We start from the raw sequence: 23,372 nt of genomic DNA on the forward strand, positions 1-23,372 counted from the left end.
TCGACTGGCTCTTCGTAGTTGGCTGTCGTGGAAACTTCAGCATTAAGGCCTCGGAAGGTCGCTGGCATTGCGTCGTACACCACGTTTGCTATTGGATTTATAATACTTTTGAACCCATTTATGAGTGGTTCGAAGAATTTCTGCAGTTTCGACTTACCGTCCCATCTCTCCGCGGCTCGCGTTGCGTTTACGAGTTGCAGTGTCGTTGCCTGTTGCGACTGCTGAGCGCTGGCGTCATTTTGGAGTATTTCGTGCGAGTGCGCGTGTGTTCCCAATGCGGTTGGGTTATACATCTCTGGTGACGCGAACTGTGAGCTCACTCCGCTAACGGAGTATGCGTGCGATGAGGCGCTTGGGAAATCGATCGGGTATTGCGAGTAAAGGTACGGGTGGTTGTGTAAACCGACGCTGTAATACAAAATTTTATGTTATTCGCCGATGTAAGTATTGTATGTAATTAACATTTAATTGTCATTAAATATAATCCTAGACATATATGTCTTTGATCAGAATAGAGATAGAATCGGTCAATTGGTTTGTCAAATAGCAGTCTCAGTAATGTTGTCAATCCAGGTATGATTCGAAGTTGTGTTTTTGTTGTTGACATTAACATTTTTATTTTTGATTCATTGTTTGTATATTATTTTAAATCAAATATGCACTCATGTTTCTTTTAATCATACAAAGACTTCAGAAATTTCTTTAACACACTTGAAGTACGAAATTTCATCTCAGTTAATCAACAGAGTCAAACTGCGGGTGAAATCTCAATACAATCTGACAATGTTGATAAGTCCCGCGACGTCTCAAAATTTTATCTAATTTCATTTAAGCCCATTGTGATACAGAAAGTGTCTCCGACTTTGATTTCATATTTGAATTGCAAACGACAAATTTTTGGAGCCTATAATTAATATTCAACGAAACGTATAGTTGCTGTTACAATTTATTTTGTCTAACTTTGAGGAGTCAGTCATGCTGAGATCATCCACTTAGGCCTACATATTTTATGTGCTTAGAAATATTTACGGTTGATAGATTTTTCGATTTAGTAATTGTGTATATATTTCAAGGCTTCGAGCGAACTTATAATTTTAAATCATTTAATTAATGTTGAAATGGGTTGAAATTTTTTGATCATAATAAAATGTTTATCATTTGATTTTGGTTTGAATTTGCAGTGTATTTAAAATCATAAGTATGTTGGTCCATTCAAATTAGGTAGAAAATTTCATAGTCAAATATAATTCCTTATAAATAACAGTTGCAAATTGTCATGAAAATATTTTCAAACAAAAGTGATATTTAGTTCGTTGACTGTTATTACTTGGTATGGTAAAAGAGTTTCCACACGCAATGGTTTGGCAAATGGGGTATTTTCTCTGAAATTGAGTTCGGTCCCACGGGATCTTGTTCGATTGCAAACGTAAAAACTTTTCGATAAAACCGATTTTATAGTAAACAGTGTTTGCAAGTTAACAGCAACGTGTATTTTTCTCATTTGAAATTGGATTTTTTACAGTTCTGATGCGCCGAATCCATATTAACTATTAATTATATAAATATTTTAACGCTTCGTGCGAATTTATAATGTATAAAATATTTAAATAAATGTTGAAATGGGGTATAATTTTTTGATCGTACAGAAATGTTTTTTATTTGACTTTGAATTTATATTTTGCTATATTTTTTATATCGTTTAACGTAATAATATAGTCATAAGTCAATCGACTTCAATATGTCTGTTGTGCACAAATGTAAGCAAATTTTAATTTGAAAACTCCATTTAATTTTGTAACACTTCAGAGTTGGGATCATTTATTGTGCTATGAAATATCGCTTCATGCTTCTACGAGACAACAATAAATAAATAACATGTATAGATCATTTCATCCACAAAGACGCGCCCTACTACTTGCCCTCATCGTTTATAGTGTGCATAGGCTGCATAAGTGCTCATGCATACTACGATTGATAGCATCGAGAAAAGTGCTTGGATCAGTCCCCTTACCCCGCAAAACCCACGCTGAATAAGTAGCGGGGCGCGTCTTCATGAATGAAATTATCTATATAGACAAATTACTGGGTATCATTGCTCATAATTACAAACATTTATATTATTATAGTTACTATAGCTATTTTTAAGTGAATTTTATGTGATATAAACTACGAAATAGTACTTACAAGTGCCGCGTGCATATCAATACGTCGCAGTCAATAAATCAAAGTCTGTTAAAAATGTCACAGTAGATTAAACACATACAATTCCTGTTTAGTTTCAAACTATTAAGATTTATTCTTGTTATAATGCATGTTCTATTAAACATGACTAAGGTCAGGGCCTTATTCCGTCTATAGGAGTGAATCCTTCTTTTTGCAATTACGGGCGTTCTATTCAAAGGAAAAATTTGACAAAAGTCAAAAAATCTCCTACTTTGTTACAGGGCTATCATATCTATCCTTCGACTAGAACGCCCGAAATTGCAAAAAAGACTTATATGCCCCCCTAAAAAGAATAGATCTGACTTTATTCTAAATAACTACCCTGGCAGGTAAATTTATTATTAAATAGCTTTTGCCTGCGATTCCAGCAGCGTGAAAATAAAATATATAATAGAAAGAAATATAATAGAAAATAGCCTATAGTTACTCAAGAGTAATATACCTTGCTCGTAGTGAAAAAAAAATGGGTTTTGTAGTTCGTGAGATATGCGCGTTCAAACAAACTTTCCAGTTTACAATATAGTTATAGATAAATCGAATATAATGTAAAATCGTTTGTAGAAGCGAAACATCGCATAATGAGTATTCAGAAATTAATTAAAAGGCCATAGTGAAAACAATTAAACTTGTTTGGCATGTATTTTCTTTAAGTTGTAGAATATGCTAAGAAAATTTTAAGCGCTCTCCAGATCTTTCATGGAAGCGGAGCAGCAGGCAACGGCTAGTGCTATTAGATACATTTTCATAAGTAGGTACTGATAATGTCTCGATATTTTTGTTGTTCGTTCCAAGAATAATATGTGTTTAAAAATATAAATGTATTTTTATATACGAAGTCATCAATTTGTAACGAGGCTGCTCTTGGTATTTTTCAGTGAAAGGGTTTGAATTATTAATATAATCATTTGATGAGACTGTTATATCCCTTGTCATTCTTATTCACATAAAAAGCTTTATATGTTTTTTTTTAAACTGTCAATAGATGCATAATAAAAGTATTTGTGATTAGATTTTTAATTTTGTCATGAAATATTTCAACATTCATTTAGCCTTGTTACACATTGATGCTCGTACTAAGTCTTTATATACAATCAGGTCTCGTCAATTCAGATAAAAAAAAAATTAAAGACCCCACCACGATATCAGACTTACCCGCTACTATAAGAATCGTAGAGTTTCTTCATGGCCATGCCGACTGTCACCAGGAGCGCCATCTTGCTGGCAACGAATGCCTTTATCGTAAGTACGGCTACCAAGGTAAACGCGAATATGACTGCCCCGGCAGACTTCATGCCAAACAGCAATGGTACGATCACTTGGAGCACCTTCTTTTTGTGTCTGCGTCCTGGAATTTTTAAAAAAGAAAATATTAATTTATTAGTGACTGATTGATAGTTTTTTGAACTAAGGGATTGACGCTTCTGGTTAAATAATTGATGAATTCACACATATCTGTGGGTCATGTCATAGACCCGAGATATTCCAAGCTAATCTATTTTGAGTATAAATTATAGTCGACAATTTCCTTACGTTTTTTACTTTTGTTGTTTTTGTCTTTCAATGTCTGTATTGCTGACAATATATTGTATTCACAAATGCTGTTCAGAATAATAAAATTCGAGAACAAAGGATATATTACAATATGCAATAAATTAAAATTTTATATTATATTCCTATCGCAGACAGAAGCTATGATACTCAGAGCAGCGTATCGAAATTCGAAACACTAATTCAAAATTCAAATTCGTTTCAACGAGAAAAAGTCAGTTTCACTAGCAATACAACAATATGTTTTATATTCACATTTCATCAGAACGGGGTGTCGTATGACATACGTCATGTTAACTTTATTTCAAAAGCGGGATTGTCATGGATATTTCGCGAAGTCTGATAACCGGGTTAGTATTCTGAATTTGCATAGATTTTTGCATAGATTCCATTCATTTGAATTTCGCCATGACAGTTTTAGTTTTTTGCACTTGTAAATATTTAAACTGTTGATCGAATTTTCTGTTAAATCTCTTAAATCTGACACACATGTTTGCTGTTGTTCACATCTTTATAATATCGATTAAAAAATATTTTACTGTTTAAAAAGCTAAATTCAAACCGTAGAGTAAATGTATGAAACATAAAATAAGATTTAAAAATAAAGAAAAATCTTAGATTTTCCGGTACCATTATAAATACGTTAAACGGATGAAAACTTACGTATAATTAATTTACTTACACACAAAATTAATTACACGAACATTTTCATGTCGACAAATCGAACAATATTTAATATGCGGGTTCGTGTAAACATTTGTATAAGAACAATTCCGTGCAAATCTCACATACTAGGTGAGTAGAATTGCAAAAACAATTTAAAAGTTTCCTCATGCAACATAATACAATCAAGCGTTTTGTGACTCTACTTCCATCGTCATAGAGTTCATTATCTGAAGTACAATGGTAAAAATAAATTGGCAAGATCATTAGAGCCGCTCGAAAGCCGATGGGTGTCAGATTCGTGTCCGGTACCAATGAAAGTTTGAACAGTAATCGATTAAAAATGGTTTGGAATGCGAGTATGAGAGGCGCGGGGAGCGAGCGAGGCCGCCGGATGTGTATAGTTAAAATTGAAGTTTGATTAGTTTTTTGTGGCTTTTCAATATACATTTATGGCATATGATTGTTGATCTCATTTTAATCGAATCGATAAGATTTGGAACGATGAAGCGATTAATGAATAATTTTTAGTAAGAAATTATTTATTAATAGTACTGTGATTTTATGCTCCCTGATCGAAATAAAGTATACATTTTTTGTTCATATTTATGTTTTTATTTTAATGTCTGATTCAAAGGTAATATCAAATTATTTTAATTTGGACATAAGTATTGACTTGTCTATTTTATAAATTAAATTTGATAATGATGTAATCTAATATAAATAATTTCCTACCTACCATTGTCTTACTCCAATACCTAGTTAGCGTAATACATTTTTCCTTACAGATTTTTTTTTACTTATTTTTACGAATGGTCTCTAGTTTTCATAAAATCATATTAAAAATTCAAATAGTTTTCCTCAACTAGGGACTTGAACCTGGTATCCCGCAATGCACCGACCAAATGCACTAGTCTATAAGCAACTCTGAGATTAATTCCTTCCTAACCAAATTTCGGCCATGGCGGCCAATCTCAACGGAGATCAGCTAGTTACGCAGGAGATATAGTGCACAAGTGCTTGCGCAATTCACAGGTGCACTCTTTGTTCCTTTATTCTTATAGTTCGGTGGGACGGCAATCCCACATGACTGGAGAGATATCAGGCACAGGACTATTGGTTTTACGTGTCTACCGAAACATAGGGGTATCACACTGCCAAGTTTCAGCAGCCACTGAGTAATTTAAAAGACGGAAAAACCTAGTCACTATTATTTTGGCCTGACCCTGGATTCGAACCCAGGACCTAAGCGCAGTAGTCGTACTTATATCTTGTACAATTACAACTACGCCAGCGAGACAGTCACCCTGAGACTACATTGTACGTAAATAATAACAGTTTTTATTAAACAAAAAGCCTGACGGTAAAAGTAGTTAAATATTTATTTTATTTCAGTATTAAAGTGCGAAAAAACATATTTTAATTAAACAGCGTGTCAGAAAACAATTATATTTTCATTGAATATGTATGAAAATATTGTTTTCTGATAGGCTTCATCCTGTCAATTTCGGGAATTAAAATAAACTGAAAACTAAAACGTTAAATGAAAACAATTTTTTACGTACATTTAAAAGTTTAAAATTTGTATAATTACGCAAAAAGGGTCGTATATAACTATATCCAAAAAATATTTGAAGGAAAAATTATATTGATTAAAGTATATAGATGATTGCTAATTTCTGCACTGCCTTGAGGTTGCCTGGGCCTTATATCCCGCACGTTATTTTGACAGTGCGTAACAAGCACGTAACACAACGCATCATGTTTAGGACTATAGAAATTTGGCTTACAGAATACCATTCCACACACATTTCTCGAAGATAACATGACACGGCCGCGTTACGCGTTAACACTATCATACAGAATAAGGGCCCTGGGAGAGAATGCCTACTGCATAAAGTCCGTCTTGTATATGAATTGTGTGAAATGCATTTTTTTTATACTTGTACGGTGACCTCAATGCACGACGATTGATGATTCCCCTTCGGAAGTCGACACAATTATGCCAGCCGACTGGAACTGGATATACACAGACTGATCGGGAACGCAACACACGTACGTGGAGCACTATTGCTTTAATAACCAGCGCATGGTGGTTGCTATCCAGGCGTATATGAAATATAGCCTACCACCAGCAAAATAAATAAAATAACTTACGACATACAATTATAATTTATTCCTAGAACTTCTGGTTAAATGTCAGAAAGTATAAAGAACTTTGAACCAATATTCATTTTATACCGACCACAAGCTTGGGAGGAATATTGGTTAAACATTATAATGTGATAGATGATAGATCTATCTTATCTTACTAATATTATGATTGCAAATGTTTGGACATTAAATTGGACGTTTGGATGTCTGTTAGAAGAAAACCCAGAAACATATTTCTTTTTTTTTAAGTGTATAACGCAGGCGTCGTACAAAAATGTAGTTGTAGTAGGAAAAAACAATGTAATGCAATTTATGTTGTGTTAATGGATTTTGAATATTACTCGTATTTCAATGAAGACAACATCGATAATAGTTTGAAGGTAAAACATACATACTTTCAGTCAGAAATAAACTCACTCACACGCTTTAGTCGCACCAAACTACAAAATAATCAGAAAATTATAACTGGATTTTTTGGTAGAAATGATGGTTTTTCAATGATGACTTTTCGCACAACGTTGGTAAAGGTAAAGATGAGGAGAAAATGGTTTAATTTATTAACAGAATATTAAAAAAATCTTGTATAAAAAAGAAGAGGGAGCATATTTTAAGGGTCAAGAATTTATATTGGTTTTCTAAATAATAAAATTCTTTAAATAATTCCAAAAACAATCCGAAAAACACCTATTTTAGTAATAAAAATATTTTGGAATAACAAAAATATTATTTTGAGGAAAACCGATAATTTTTTATCACCCCATTCGTAAAACAATATCAAACACTTGTTTACAACATGAATATTTATGGATTTATGGAGTTTGTAGATCCGAGAAATTGGTGTTAGAAAATTTATTGTAGGCGTAAAATTCGAGTTGTTGGGTTATAAATAAGGTATATCCAAACACTTGATAATAACGATTTCCTTGAAAGATCTCATATTATATTATGAAGGTAATTCATTTTAATATTTTGTTTGTTTACAAGGTATACGTGCCTATTTTTTAACTATTTTTCTTCATTTAAAACATATTAAAATATATTTTTGACTATTTAACAATAATTCCAAACGGCAATGGATATTTCTGTCAGTTACGTTGATAAAATACTTTTTTCAAAATCAAATATTCCATATCTAGAAGCACCTTATTATCTTTAATAATCAATGTATTAAGACAATGTATGTATGATTGTAATAAGTTAGAAATAGTCTATCTGTAATATACAAAATTATAACCAAATTTAACCGTTTCTGCGTTTACATCTAACAAATCATACATCTTTGCAAACTTTCGAATTGCAAATATTAGTAAAATTACTTTTATCATTGCAAGTTATAATATATAATGAGATTTATTTTCACCACCCTAAGTATAATTATTCATTGTAATAAATAACATTTGGTGTAACGAGTAATGCTTTCTCGCGACAAATTTATCTTAACTATCATTTGATCGTGATTTACGCAGCGTCGCGTCTAGATTTATTTCCTTTTTGAATTTTCTTTCGGTTTTATTACCGCTCTGTAATTTATAGAGGGTGATGACAATTTACTACGTTGCATTTATTTTTATAATTCTTTTTTTGTAAAGAAGGTTAAAGTAACAATAATTAAGACTAATATTATAATATACTAATATTATAAAGTTTGTGAGGATGGATATATGTATGTTTATTCCCCTTTCACGAAAAAACTACTGAACAGATTTGGATAAAACTTTACAGTAATATTGGTTGTACATCAAAATAATACATAGGCTTAAATTTTTAATGATTTTGTGTAATTTGGTCATAACATAACGATACATATCAAGTATGACGGAAAAAAATATCCCGAAAAACTCCTTCACGCGGTTGAAGTCACGAGCAAAGGCTGGCACTATAAATGTGAAAGTGTTTGTATGTTTAGATTTTTTTTAAGTTAACGCATGACCAGCTGAATGTGTTTGGATGAAATTTGGCACAAAAATCGATCATGTCTTAGATAAACACTTAGGTTGCCTTTTATCCTAATCATTTCACAAATTGAAATCATGGATTTCATTCTTCAGATTTTTCAAATAATGATGCTGGCATCATACAAGTACTATAAATCTCTATAGTGTTTTATGATTTTTTCCAGAGAAAAAAGCCTTGCACGTGGGCCAAGCCACAAGCAATGCTACCTTAATAACTTTATTATGGTAGCATTGCTCGCGCCTGACTTTTCTAGTATCGTATTGTATCCTTCATCCTTTATTTAAGTCTATTTTTAACACTATAAGAGCAAAATTGTATCCCTACGATTCTATTTTATACTATTAGGTATAAAGTACTGTTAACCTCATCGATAAGGAATCAATAGCACCGTCAGGATTTTGATGAAAACCGTGATGGCATCCTTATCCGAACAATAAGCTATTACGTTGAGAAATGAAAGCCGTAACCTGAATACAGTTTTTTATTAAGTACTAAGTATGGACGTCTTTTTCAACACTCAAAATTGACGTCGTAGGTCCTTCATTTATCTTTATTTCGCTCACGTAAATTTCAATTATTAAATTGGCACCATGGAAGGTCACGTAATTCGAAGAGACGACACGAATTCAAAAGATACCATAGTAATGTTTACAAAAGAATTCTGAGTTACTATCTTCAAACGATATGACGGTATTAAATAAGATTAAGAAATAACTCGGTATTCGCATCTAATAAATTTGTTGCAAGAAATAAATATATGACCAAAATAGGAATCATTGCAGTTGTGCTCGCACTTTTCTCCTTGTTGGCATATACATAAATTTATGTAACTCCTATTCAGACGGAATCATGGATTTAAAAAGTACAATAATTTAAATCTGTTTATACATGTCTTTCCAAATAAGACTTGAAGTCAGAAATGCGTCTATTCGTAAAACTATGGGCTAATATTTTAATCGTCTGATACAATTTATTCGTAAGATAAAGTACAACGGAAACAATTTAAAAATGACAGCTGTATGTATTGATCCCGGCGCGCAACTCACCTACTTGAGTCACTATGGCAGGTTTTAACACCTTGTACACAGTGGTTAGCTCCTTAACAGAGATTTAATTTTTTACCACCAGTCATATTTCTCTTATCTTGTAAATAACCGAAAACGTGAGTAAACAAATGTTCATCTTATTTCTTTAGTACCGGGATTTTTTATATCCCGTACAAACGTGTATTCGCTTAAAAAAAATATGAGAAAACGTATAAACGAAGCTAAGTGCTTGAATTAGCATGAGGCAATATTTTTATGTTAAATATTTTTTAAGCTCGTTTTACGAATACATTTAGATATGATTCATCAAAGAAATGAGAGAATTGCCGAAAAAGCCTTTGAGCGCGAATTTTCTACCCAAGCATAGTAACAGAGTATTTATCGTAATAAATTATATAAGTGAAGAAAATTTTAACCGACTTCCAAAAATGGAGGTGGTTCTAAATTTAAAGTATTTTTTTTTAAGTTTCTTAACTCGGAACTTAGTCAATTATTAACATTTAGATCAGGTTATATGCTGATGATAAGATGCTATACCCGATAGCAACTTGCTACAATAAGGCCCTTTTTCACAAGTTTCAACAGTTTTATTTGACAGTGATCGTATTAAACGGCTAATGTAGTTAGTACCCATTTTATTACCATTGATTTGGAAGCTCAGCATACTTTTATATTTGGTCGGCTTATACTCGTGGGTCCTCTCTTGGCTTGCCGGCAAGCCCGACAGCCACATGACATGACGCGTGACATTACGCGTGTCACGGAAAAACAACCTTATTATGTAGTATATAAGGTTATATTCCCGCGACACACGTAAATGTCAATGTCACATTGAGAGGACCCAAGAGTATATAAGACGAGTAGTACTTACTCCAAAATTGTAAGTACCTGTTTTATTACATTTTATGTGGTAAATTAGCTTACAGTGTGACTTTTGTATTTGGTCGCCTTATATATCTGACGAGTAGCATTTACTCCAAAACAGGGCCTTAATAAATTATCAAATCTAGCAAAAATAGTAGTCCTATAAATATCGAAAAGAGAGTATTCGATGAAAGTGTATCACTTAACTATTTGTTCTTAAGTCAACGCATACCTTACCATAAACGTGTAGAATAGTCTACTGAGAAAGAAAAGTAAAATGTTACAGTTACTGGTCAACACGCATCGCACGCTACATTAGAAATTAATACGCGTGCCAGAGTGCCATTGTCGCAATGACTAGCTTTTTAATTGCATTGTTTCAATTTCAAATTTCTAAATACATTTAATTGGTTCAATAATTATTGTTTACAAAACATTAATTATGTTTTTATTGATGGTATTGATTTTACTGTCTTGTATATTTGGTTTTTAGTTGATACTTTTTTATGTGAAGTAAAGTATACCCCTTTTTGTGATGATTTTTATTTGTTGGTAAGAAAACTATGTGTAGGTCATTTGAAATTTTGAAGTCATTCAGCTACTTATGTGGGTAATTGTATAGGTACTAATTGTATAATATTTCAATAGATTATTTCAAAAGCCATAATATTACGATTTAATCTGAAAAAGAGTACCTACTGTCAACTCTCTTCCATAAAATAAATCCAAAATTTAATAAACAATTAAGTTATATTGTTTCCATAGATATAACTTTAGAATCCATCGTCGTTCAATTGGAAAGGAAAGGAGTGACAAATTTTATTAATCGTGTTTTAGATCATTATTTTTGACGAACATATTATTGTATCATCAAGAAAGGTAATCAAATGTTATTTGACACCGTAAATATATTTTCCTATAATAAAAATGTGAAATAGGTTTGAATATTAGAAAATGTTGCACCAATGTTTATTAAAGACGAAAGAATAGGGAGATGTTGTCGCCAGCAAAATATTACTTGCAGAAATATAAATCAAATATATATAATTATTATATGTCATATTAGGGACTTCGGTATTGCTAACTGTATTTTATGATTATTATTCGTTTTTGACTTTTAAAAAACCAAATCAGCATTCAACATTTTTGTCTGTTTTTATTTATTTGAGTTCAATTTTGAACTGATTATATCGATTTTAGAACTATTATACTCTGCAAGAAGTTAACTTATTATCATTATATTTACAAAATTAAGAGTATTTTGGAATACAAATAAGCACTATGTTACATACACCACAATATAAACTACAAGCTTAAAATAAATGCAAGCTAACTTAAAATTCTCAAATGTAAATACATTTCTTAGTGGATTAAGCGAACGAGATTTAGTACAAAGCCGTGACTTGAGTCGACTATGTTGGTTGTAAATGTGGAGACAGTGTCACTGTAACATGTCAATTTTAGAAATAAAAGATATACAGAAATATATTATTAAGACAAATCCTCCACCTCAGCAGAACTAGTGTTTTAAAATTATTAAATATGTAAAATAATTAAACATCATACTTTTATAGTATCTTTACTGGTTATTTCAAATAATTTGCATATAGTTTTATTCATTTCATAAGAAATTACCACTGAAATTGTCGATTCTGTGCATATCCTTGAATACACGTCTTTTTAATTAGAAATATTATATAAACAATTTAATAAGAGTATATTGACAGTTTTTTTATTTTTTTCTTAATTGTTGAATATTTTTTTTAAGTAATTATATTATGTACCTTTTTGCATATTCCTGCCCATAATTCTTGCATCGTAAAAGTATGGAACGAGAACTCAAGACTGTTTTCTTAGGGGAGGGCTTTAATATAAATGCAGAAGTTTGTCAAGAAATTGTCAGCAGTTCTTTTTATTTGTTCAGACGAATTTGGGTGAAATTTAGTATGTAGATAACGTATGTCCTGAATTAACAAATAGGTTACTTATTATAGAAAAATCCAGAGTATGACTTTTTTACCCGGGAAAAATCTGCAACGCGGTTGAGGTCACGAGTAACACCGCGTACTGAATAAATATATGAACAAAAATATCCATGATTAAATTTAAATCTACACAAATCCATTCACGAAAATAAAATGAATTGCTTAAAAACCGAGCGGCGAATATTCCTTAGGGGCAAAAGTAAATCCGTAAACAAATCCAACATCTGACACGTTTCCAACTTTGAACGAATTTGTTTTGTGGCATCGTTATTTATATTGGCAAATATAGAATTTACTATGTAAATAAAACTTCACGGGCAATTTGTTTAGACTTATAACTTACTAGCTTTTGCTTGCGGCTTCGCCCGCTTGAAGGAGTTTTCCGGGATAAAAGTCCCACTAAAAAAAGTCTCCGATTTAATTATATTTATGACTCACTATTTTGGTCATATTGGCTTTCAGATAAAAGGTAGATATATGCTGTCGCGGACTTTTATTTAGAACTATTTAAGACAAATCATCCTACGGTACATTATCTTTGTCTAACTCCAACGGTTAGGCAGCGTACGCCAAGCTTTTCTTCCGACTTACTTGATATGTACCGTTATATTAGGATCAAATTGCACAAAATTTTTATAAATTGTAGCCTATGTGTTATTCTAATTTATAACCAATATTATCGTAAAGTTTCATCCAATCCGTTCAGTAGTTTTTCGTGAAAGAAGAACAAACATACATTCATACATACATACTTCCATACATCCATCCTCACAAATTTTCGGGTTATACAGATATTTTTTATACAAAATTTATTATTGACATTAATTGGAATTTTATATGGCAATCATTTATAAAGCCGTAATTTGAAGCAGCTACAGAATCAAGATTAGCTCAACTTCAATTACACAGACCAAAATTCAGTTGAACCATTTCTGAGCCACTAAGATTGAATGAATCAATCAAGCTATTGATTATTAACAAATACATCGAGTATTCTCTAAGCTCGTTGCTAAGTCTAGTTTTGATTACAATTTGTGCGGATTACAATAGATATTAAATGCAATGCACGTATAGACAGCCGCTAGCCAGGACTGTGCAAGGAGGTTTGCGTTGATTAATTGGGTATTTGAGTCGGGAATCTGAAGCCATTCCTAAAGTATCGACGAGGGCTATACCGCTGTGTTAAATGCAAAAGCGGTATGTCAGGGAAACCTTATTTCGAGATAATCAAAGTTTTGTAAATATAGTTTTGTATGTAAAACTGTGATTGAGATTTTTTTTAAGGTTTTTTAACAAATTCTAAACAAGATACCGTTATTGAGGTAAGTTCATTAGATGGGTATTTCTTTAAACTCTCTGACGACATAAAATCAAGATTTTGATTTTTTTAGATACCGTCTGGGCGGTCGTATAGTCACCCCTAAGTTACAAACAATTTTCACTTTACAGGCGAAAACGAAAAAAAAGTAGATACATAGAACTGTTATTGCGTCAACAAATTCTCTTAAAATATGTATTTAGAACGCGCGTCATCATTGTGACTATAATCTATCACTGATGACGTAATCGTAGTGTCATCGTTCTAATTACTTACATTTAGTCTCGATGAGAAATTGTATAACTGTTATTTCTGGCAGCGTTTTCTATAACCTAAGGAAAAGATAAATTAACCATGGAATTAACTCGCACCTAATTTCGTTTAAATACATCCGAAAATTAATAGTATGTTTTATTTTATGTCTTATTTATAAAATTGAAAATTAAAATACCGACTTGAGAATAAGGCTAATTATTATTTTGGATCTTATTTTATATTGCTATAACGAACATTTTCGTCTCCAGGGGAACGTTGGAGGATAAAGGTTTGAAGTATAATAATGTGTACTAAAGATATGAACATTGAATAATTCAATGGCATGTTTAACAACCTTATAATATAATTGTTTATATAAGTCCCTGAAAATATAATTTTATCTATTATAATGTAAAGCTATATCATTTAAATTACATTTAATATTTTATGAGCAGGCACGACCCCGTGAATTACCCTTACCAAATGATATCGGACGGCGAATTTTTAAGAATCATATTTTTTTATTCGCAATGAATACCAAAGATATGGGCTTGGCAAATGTCTGATTTTATGTTTAAAACGTGGCGTAAATTATCTATCGACGGATGCAGAGTTTGTTAATTTTAGTAATATATATGAATATCATAATATCATTGGAAGCAGGAACTAGAGATTTTATGCTTAACGTATCCCTGGTAATATTGCCTTATGGCCAATTCCTATAAACAAAATGAAACAAACGAAATTAAATTTGCGTGACATACTCACAGATGAATTTCATATTGTTAGAAAATGTAGGAAAATATTGTATTTTAACTTTTCAGACAACCAACAGCTCGGTCCACTCCGTGACCATGTATCTACAGTCTTCGAAACGTCGGGGGATAGTTAAAGAATAAAAATCGCGATAAAATCCCAAAAGTAGCTTAATTTCGATACAGATGAATTATTTTGATTTATTTATTCTTACAGGTGAAGTTCAAATATATTTTAATCCAGGACATGTCTGCTCGCGTGACAAATTTCAACCAAATCTGCTCTGTTGTTTCTGCGTTTATTTCTAACAAATATACAAACGTCCAGACATTTCCACAAACTTTCGCATGTATAATATTACCAAGAGTAAGTGTTTTACATACTAAAAAATAATAGTTATATATCACTTACTTATACCCAGCTTCGGTGTTTTGTCCTCTTCCTTTTCTTCTTCTGCCTTGCTGCTAGATTTCTTTGAACTTGGTTCTGAAACATCTGAAATTAATACATTTTAAATTAGAAATTAAGTAAAAATAAAATGAAAATCGAGTTTTTCATTTCCAAGTCAATTACAGAGGTTTTTAAAGCAAACACTTTTTATGACCTAAGTACTCTCGGAGTATCATTAGTGTTCAAAAGCGAAGGGAAATAAAACTTTAAAGCTTACTATTTAATTTTGAGCATTGGACAGAGCAAAGGGATATTTTTAGCAAACAAACAAGGAAATGAATGATCTTATGTTAAATAGTGATCATCATTTATAAACACTAAACAATATCAGAAGTAACACGGATACAGTGTTGGTTAAAGGACTAAATTAGAAATTAGGCAATGCAAATTAATTGCAATAAAAACCGCAAAATAGTTTTATTTCAATATCTAAAATTCGCGTAAACATAAAAATTCACAATATAATGTGGAAACACTTATAACACCAGCAAATGTCGCTTCTGTCAGACCGGCCCTTAAATGATTCACTCGTTTGGTGTAAAAAAAAGTAGAATCGGGAGGCGACAGTAATATTATTAAAAAAAAAACGGACAAGTGCGACTTGGGCTCAAGCACTGAAGGTTCCGTAGAATATTATAGGTAAGGTATCTAAATATGTAACTTCAAACTTGACTTACTTAACTTTGTCGTTCGATCCCTAGACAAGATTATTTTACCAACAAATTTGTAATAGTAAATAAATTTTTTGTTTTTAATATATATTTTACATTTTTTTTATTGCTTTGTATGACAAGACCAGTTTGCCCTTCGCCTGTTGGTAAGCGATACGACCGCCTATAAACAGTAGATACACCATCCAACACCTTGAATTACAAAGTACGAGTATTGTTCGATATTCCACTGCATGTTTCAGATTTTTATATGTGCTATAAGATATTGCTTTCCCCAAAGTTTATGAATCTATTTCAACGGAAAGTAAGCTGTAGGTTTTGACACCCTTGTGAAATATTAAAATATACCAGATAAAGGGTCATATTATGTTTCAACCGCGTTGGCTTGAAAGTTTGATTTCTTCATATCCAAAGGACTCTTTATTTCGTATTAATTTTAAATTTATGCCTTAACGCATTCTCGAGAAAAAGGATCTTGACAGGCGGACAACGAAGTGATCCTATAAGGGTATTTGGAATACGGAACCCTAAAAAACAAAAACCTAATTAAAAATACTTGTGATCCCTGTTGTAGAGAGTTATAATAATGTGTTTAAAATATTTACTAGTTGACCCGACAGACGTTGTCCCGTCTTAACTATGAATTTGCAGCGTGCATTCTGTCAATCGCTGACGGTTATTTCAAATAATTGACAGTTATATAAAATTAATATTTTCGTTAAGTTTTCTTAAATTTTATAATTTTCCGCGCTTTTTTTTTGATTTTTTTCTTTCATAAGAACCTTCTACTGACTATAATTAATACAACAAAAAAGTATTAGTGAATTTTTTCCATCCGTTCACGCGTGATGCGATGACCAAGGGAAATAGAGATTCATTTTTATATATATAGATTACTAGAACGTGGTTTTACGGGCTTTAAAGCGATCAAAATGAAATGTTCGTTCATTTGATTTACCCATAATATGAATATAATATAATAATTATTCGCAATCTCTTAAATCTCCTCGTACGTTAGCTTCAAACAAAACATGTTATTTGATTAATGTTATGCCGAAATTACAAACCACTTGAATACGACAAGCAAATATTATGTAGAATGTAGTATTAAACGTAAAACGCTTTCCGTAAATGAATGAATGAAGGAATTCACTTACAAGTTAAATATTATAGCTTCATTTGGATTCGGATTTATTCGCGATTTATTCGTACTTATGGTTGACTTCCGTGTGTGTTAGTATAATGCTGAAATAGATTCATAGGTATTAAAATAAAACTATTTTGCTGGTTTTATCGCGGTTTTTATATTATAATAATTTTCTTCTGACGTTTCAGCCTTCGTCTAACATTCGCTTAATCTTAATAAATCATTACGCCGCTCGTGAGCCAAAAAATAAAAATCTAATATCTCAAGGGTGTCAGTTGTCCTGAGAGTACATTGTCACTAAGTTTTGGGCGGTGATACTGTGAATAGTCGCAACACACATGATGCTTGTCGGTCTCGCCACTGATGTGTATTGAAAAAAAACTGCTTCTTAGAATATCTTAATTGGTATTTACAATTCAGTATCAGCACCGCTGTGCATATATTATCAGGGTACTAAAATACAGTTAAAATCTAAATTGCACTAGATCGTAAAATTGTATACATGAAAAGTACACCTATGAATAAATTCGACGAACATTTGAATACCATACTATCAAAGTGAAATAACATACTAATTAAATGACATTTCTACTATTTGATTTCAACTGAATTTATTGTTAGTTGTACCACTTGTATTGCTGACTTCAAAACCTATTCAAATACAACCAATGGAACTGATAAATTGATGTCAGATTATTTTACCACGGAGACAAAAAAAATGTATCTCACGATCCCCTCCCACCAAAAATGTTTTAATATATTGAAATCGCTGTTAGCAGTGTGCAATACACTAGAAAGGCTAACAGGGTTACATTTGTTTAAGATTTATATCAAATGTTCCTTATCGCGAGTGTATCTTAGTAGTATTGATTTCTTAGCTGTAACGAGTTTAACACAATATTTTGTGGGACTTTTGGGGTAGTAGTTGTTACATGAGATATATTAGGATAGTCTTTCTTGGAAGATTGTTTTGTTTAAACGCTGTTAATTTTCCGATTAAAAGAGAAATAAAAAAGATTGAGATACTGATTTTATCCTATTATAACGATATAAGTCCAAAAAATGTTGATCACTCTTATCTACTCACTGATCAACGTGATATTTTGGGTTCAATTCCTTATTAGAGCAATACACATTTCATAACTAAGGCAACTGTAACACAATATGATTTTTGTTCAACCGATGTAGTTTCATGGAGAGGCCATGCTATATGATGTTGACATGATATGATAAGCCTCCGCTTACCAATCACAACGACCCGCGAGGGAGAATGGAAAGAGGAATTTGGGAGAAAGGAAAAGAGGTTCCCAGGAAAGGAGGAGAGGATATGATCGCAGACTAGTTTAGACCTTAATATATTGATACATCGAGGTATAGACGTGCACTGTGTACCTCTCGAGACAAATGTCTTCCCATGCATAAACGTGCATGTTGTGTGAAGACTTAGCGGACAAGAATTGCCTAGGGAGGGACGGAGGTCACAGAATAAGTTACTCGGGATTAGATTCCATCGTACTTGGAAATAAGCTACTCTTATTATAATGCATCAGAATAATATAAGCAAAGCGCTATGGAAGTACATGCAAAACTGGTTGCACATCTGCGTTACTCTGTGGGATTGAAGACGCGAATTTATATTCGCTTTAAGTACTACCAGAATATTTAAGCTACCTTCAAAGTTTCACATTTGAATGACCTGTATCAAATGCCAGGAGATGGGTGTTCCCTAGATGAGACGTAGCGTATGAGTTATTGCAGTGGCATTTAACATAACTTCTCCACTCTAATGAGATGTGTACTGAACGTATACACTATTTAATATTTGTATATATAATACAAATGAATATAATATAAAAAAAATAAAGAAACGTCGTGATAAAATCATAATATAAAACTGCAGTAAAATCCAAAAAAACAGTTTTATTTTACACACACACATCACGCATTTATACCCAAAGAGGTGGGCAGAAGGGCTCTTCTGCCCACCTCTTGCCCTGGTGGCTACCAGGGCACCCAATTTTGCCAAGTGTGTTCCGTTCCATGGTGTAATAGGGGGCGAGGCTATCGCCATTTTAGGCACAAATTTTAGACTCCAGGTTGATACTGTGCAGAAAAACCCAAATATCACTTTGACCGACGCGGGATTCGAACCCAGGACATCCGAACGCTGCCGTACCGCGCATGCAGCACAACTACGCCACCGAAGCCGTTTTATTTCAATATATAACATTTGCGTAAACATAAGAAATCATTACACATTCAAATTTCTTTCATCTATTTTGTTCCTTGAAAGTTGAAACACCCAGTTATGTTAAGTAAATAGCTTAGTTTTATGAGATCCTTGAAAATGTCGCCACTAAGTCAACATGAGCATTAACATAAAACTCCTAAATAAAACATGATACAGCTCCCAGCAGTTCCCGCTCTTCAGAATACGTTACATTTCTTATAAGTTTGAAGTTGCATATATTTGTATATGTTTGAACATACTTTAGTGTATTCCTAACGAACTGTAGATGTTTTCAGTCTTGTTCTTGTTAACGTTAAAAACATGGGACTATATAAAATAATATATTGTGAAGTTTGTTTTCGTATACCGTGATAAAAGCTGTCATAGAGGTTGGTTTTGCAGAACTGCTATCTGACATATTCTGGTGAATATCTAATAAACTAGGCCGACAAAATTGCGATGGCTGGCGACGCAACAGCTCTAGTTAATTGAGATCACATTTGAAGAATACTGTAAATGCCATCAAGGGCAGTATAGCCGCTATGCAGTGGCTCGATAATAAAAAAAATGGTAACAAAGAAATAATCAAAATATTCAATGAAATAAAATCTTATCCTTCATACGAAGGCTCAAACGATTTAAATAGCTCCAACAATTGAACGAGAATAGTTATTCGCTCCAATGACTTTGAAATCAATCAATCGTTATCGTTAAATATCTATATATACACGAATAAATATAATGTCAATAAGGTTTTCCTTTAGTGTTAGAAACACTTTATATTAAATAGATTCTAAACCCCAGATTTACACACCTGAAAACGTTATGTCCAATAAAAAGATAGCTCTAATGTCATGCCATTTATACTGCCCTATAAGTGTTGTTTCAGCTTAACCCACGTGATATGCCTTTTTCGCTCCAAAAATCTTCAAAACACTATAGCGATACATAGCGCTATCTGTGTATGTGCTGGTGGTGGAATATGTTTATATTGAGTCCGATAATGATCACAGTACACAAGATGTTATAACCCACCATAGTGGCTCAGGTAAACGTGTAGCGTTATAGGATCAGCCTGTGTATATCCGGTTTCAACAAGCCGACATAATTGTGTCGACTGCCGAGGAGTAATCATCTCTTGTCAGTCGACATTCTATTGGACCCCACTCCACTTACCATCAGATGCAGTGATGTTACTTTGCCGTACACATAAAAAAAATAATGGCCTTGAACCATCATTTAAAAAATGAAATACTACCTACGGGAGCAAATTATCATGACAAAAAGTAGCCTATAGGTATTTTAATCGAAGACATAGTCTGTGTGCCAAATTTCATCCAAATCTTTTCAGCGGTGACTGCGTTTACATCTAACAAACATCCAAACATTTGTCACATCACAAACTATCGCATTTATAATATTAGAAAGAATAAATATACGCGTATAACTTTAACTTCCTAGAACGCGTTCCACACCGTGATGCTATGTATGTCGTTAGCGGATAAACTAACGTGTTCATTGAATGTTCAATTTTTCTGGACTACTTGTTGTGTGAGCGTGCGTTATAAAAATTTAGAAAATATCATCAATTATTCATTAATTCAGACAGAGATTATGTTTTCCATTGAATGACTGAAGAAAGGATTTGCGAGTCTAGTGTAAATATTTTAAACAAGCTTATCGTGCAGCATCGCTCGCGTAGAATTCGATTTGTGACAAATATAAAAAAGTAATTTTTGACATTTTACTGTGGTTTGACTCCCTCTGAACCAAATTTTAGCAAAATCGCCTTTATAGTTTATCCTTGAAAGAATAACAAAGTTATTTCGGTTAAATCAATATCAATAAACATGTTATGTAATAGATGGTAATACATAATTTTTTCTTCGGCCAACGTGCGGACTTCTCGATCCTGTGTGGTCTTATACATACATACTAATATATAATTAAATAAACTCACCCCCAAATTCCTTTTCTTTATGCATGTGCTCCGGGAGCCCCTTTTGTTCCGATTTATAAATTATAATTCTCTTTGCCGACTCCGATAGTAGTTTTTTCTTCAATAATCATGTCATTCTTCTTTTTTTTAATATTATTTGACAGTTTCTTTTACCCCCACCGAAAAGATTTTATATTCGAATACATACTATATATATATATTTATGTGTGTTGTGTTGTGTGTAAATTAATTTGGCCGAATCTGTCCGCGCTTCCAAATAATGAACTAATAAAAATTAAACATCCCGCCGCCCGAGAAAGGCTGTGAAAAGCCTTTATCAAATAACACAACAAGCCCCTTTCATTGAAAGTTATACTAACATTCTAAAACATAAGCACGCAATATAAATATAATAAGTAATTAACCATTAAAGCATCGGAATGGTAAGAAAAAAAAACTTTATCACTGGAAACTAATCCAGCGGCAACTTCGCAATTTTTACTACAGGCCTCAGTAAATTCCCTGAGGCAGTCTTTAACCTGACAATTCGGATAACCCCATTAATCCCAGGTAAAAGTTCTAAAACTCTCCCTCTCTGCCATTTAAGGACAGGGACATTCTCCTCTTTTATTAAAACGAGGTCCCCTACTTTAGGTGGATCAACCAGCGTTGTCCATTGTTTCCAGAAACGTTGGCCTGAACTAATCTAAAACGTCCCAACCGCGTATTAACTACGTGTTCGAAATTATACTCAGGCACAGAAAGCAATGACTTGCCGACTAAGAAATGTGCTGGGGTCAACACTTCGAGATCCGTAGGATCATTTGATAGAGGACATAGTGGGCGAGAGTTGAGTACTGCTTCAACTCTTGTGAACACTGTCGTCAATTCCTCATAAGTCAAAACCTGCTCCCCGATCATCCGCTGTAATAAGGTTTTGCAGATTTGACAGCCGCTTCAAACAATCCCCGAAGTGAGGTCCCGAAGGCACATTGAATAACCAAGTAATACTACTCTTGGCTGCAAAATTCTTAAGACTATTCTCAACATCCCTATTCCGAAGATACTTGTCAACCTCGTTGAGGTGTTTGTTTGTCCCTACATAATTAGTACCATTATCAGAACGTATCACACTCGGGAGTCCGCGCCGAGATGTGAAACGCGTCAACGCAGCTCCGAACGCTTCTGTTGTCAAGTCTCCAACAACCTTCAAATGCACCGCTTTGGTTGCAGAGCAGACAAAAACACACAAATATGCCTTCAACATTTTTGCATTTCTAAGACGTGAGGCTCTAATTGAAAAAGGTCCTGCAAAATCTGTTTGCACTGTATGAAATATACCAGTTGTGTTTACCCTGTCACTTGGTAATGCAGACATAACTGGCTCATCCGGCCTAGCCTTATACCTGAAACGCGATATATGCTTAAAAATTCGACTCCGAATGGCATGCCGAGCCACACGAATTTTAGTCGCATTTGTCTTAAAAATACCGTGATGAGGTATAATGTACCCTTTACCTTCTGCATAGTCCTCTGGCTGCCGATCACAGATAGACATATGCCCTAATTTTTCATAATCTCGCATAAATGCAATATACTTTTCCCGCAATGCCTCATTCGAGATTAACCGCCTTTCCATAACCATGAACCGTTTCTTGGCTATCGAAATTGAATCCCCCAAATTCAGGTTTATCGTCTAAAAGGGTAACCGCACTATATATCTCCCCGTTTGATCCCGTTGATGCGTTTCACGAAACCTATTTTCGCAATCCGCATCTTCAGGATTAACTAATACCGATTCCGGTATATCTTCCACCTCCCAGAAATTTTCCAAAATCTGGTTTGTGGTAACATATGCCGCGAAAAATGTTTGAGACCGCTCATCACATTGAGAAACCTTATGGGTTACTGGACCCATCAATACGTAACCAAACACCGTATTCATTGCGCGTGGCAAATAATCATTAACTTTCACACAATCACCAATCATGATTTCACCCATGAGATCGGCACCTATTAAAATATCAACCGCTCGACTAACAAAGAATTGGTCATCCGCTAAATAGATACCTCTATACCATTCCGCAAAATTTTGAGACAGAGTTTGAGTCGGCAGGTTATGAGTGATAGTGCCTAATACTATTGCCCTTGTTACCAATCTAGGATG

General features: G+C 33.2%; 1 non-coding gene across 1 annotated transcript in view; it reads right to left on the reverse strand.

Annotated features, from left to right (window-relative positions):
• Positions 1 to 23,372, reverse strand: part of LOC115450375 — a 38,271-nt gene that overhangs the window by 1,652 nt on the left and 13,247 nt on the right. The window contains exons 2-4 of the transcript XR_005112562.1: positions 15,180 to 15,263; positions 3,376 to 3,568; positions 158 to 408 (exon numbers count right to left, since the gene is read on the reverse strand). This is a non-coding gene — a transcript (uncharacterized LOC115450375). The remainder of the gene's footprint in view (positions 1 to 157; positions 409 to 3,375; positions 3,569 to 15,179; positions 15,264 to 23,372) is intronic.

The sequence above is a fragment of the Manduca sexta genome, chromosome 18, assembly GCF_014839805.1.
Source record: "Manduca sexta isolate Smith_Timp_Sample1 chromosome 18, JHU_Msex_v1.0, whole genome shotgun sequence".
NCBI classification, from domain to species: domain Eukaryota; kingdom Metazoa; phylum Arthropoda; class Insecta; order Lepidoptera; family Sphingidae; genus Manduca; species Manduca sexta.